At 42.9% G+C, this 889-nt stretch overlaps 1 non-coding gene across 1 annotated transcript; it reads right to left on the bottom strand.

Moving 5' to 3' along the window:
• Positions 1-398: 398 nt before the first annotated feature.
• Positions 399-517, bottom strand: LOC145404547 (5S ribosomal RNA). Its single transcript, XR_013898203.1, has one exon. It is a non-coding gene; the product is annotated as a 5S ribosomal RNA (ribosomal RNA).
• Between the last annotated feature and the right edge of the window lie 372 nt (positions 518-889).

Below are 889 nucleotides of genomic sequence, written 5' to 3'. Positions count from 1 at the left end.
ACACACTTTTCACCAACTTGTTTACACCCACCTATATACAGTATGATCCACACCACTGAGGCACTCTCTCTTCGTCTCTAGTGCCAGCTGACTTCCTTACTCCACATCTTTCACATATCATACGAATAAATCTTGAACTGTCATGGACACTTCACACAACTCTGTCTCGCGCCAGCAAATATAAACTGTTGTACGTACGACATGGAGGGAAAGAATGAAAGACCGCGAGGGGATGTAAGAAAGAAGGGAGGGAAGAATAATGCACTGTAGATTTATTTTCATTCATTCATTCATTGCCAGACGCCATGTATCCCAAACGGGGTGGCCAAGGGCTTAGAGTTAATTGTTTTACGGGAGGGGGCACTAATCCTCCACCAACCCCACTTGACACGTAGGGATGCCAACAGCATCTGGTGTTCCCAGGCGGTCACCCATCCAAGTACTAACCAGACCCAACGTTGCTTAACTTCGCTGATCGGACGGGAAGCGGTGTACTCAACGTGGTATGAAAGCTGAAATAATGAAGAGCTCAATAAAAATTGGTGTAAAGAGTAAATGATAGGACGAAATGATGGAAGAAGAGAAAGTGAAACGATAGAAGGAATGGAAGAGACGGAAAGAACAATGGAATGAAGGAAGGATAATGCAATGGATGGAAGTTTAAGGTGTAAAGAGTGTATGGTAAGGAATAAAAAGGAGAAAGCAGAGAAGAAGGGGAAAGGGAAGGATATGATGGAAAAGTATAAAGGGAGAAAGGGAGGACGGAAGAAAGAAGTTAAGAAAGCAGGAAAAAGATGGAGCTTAATAAAAAATGGAGGGAAAAGCTGTTGTTGTGTAGCTCAAACTTTATTACATTCACCAATACAGGCGCAGGATCATAAACCCATAA

Source organism: Coenobita brevimanus, chromosome 63 (genome assembly GCF_032717465.1).
Source record: "Coenobita brevimanus isolate Jiangsu-jjx chromosome 63, ASM3271746v2, whole genome shotgun sequence".
NCBI classification, from domain to species: Eukaryota; Metazoa; Arthropoda; class Malacostraca; order Decapoda; family Coenobitidae; genus Coenobita; species Coenobita brevimanus.
Note: the sequence above shows the minus strand (reverse complement) of the source record. Positions and strands in the feature narration are given on the sequence as shown.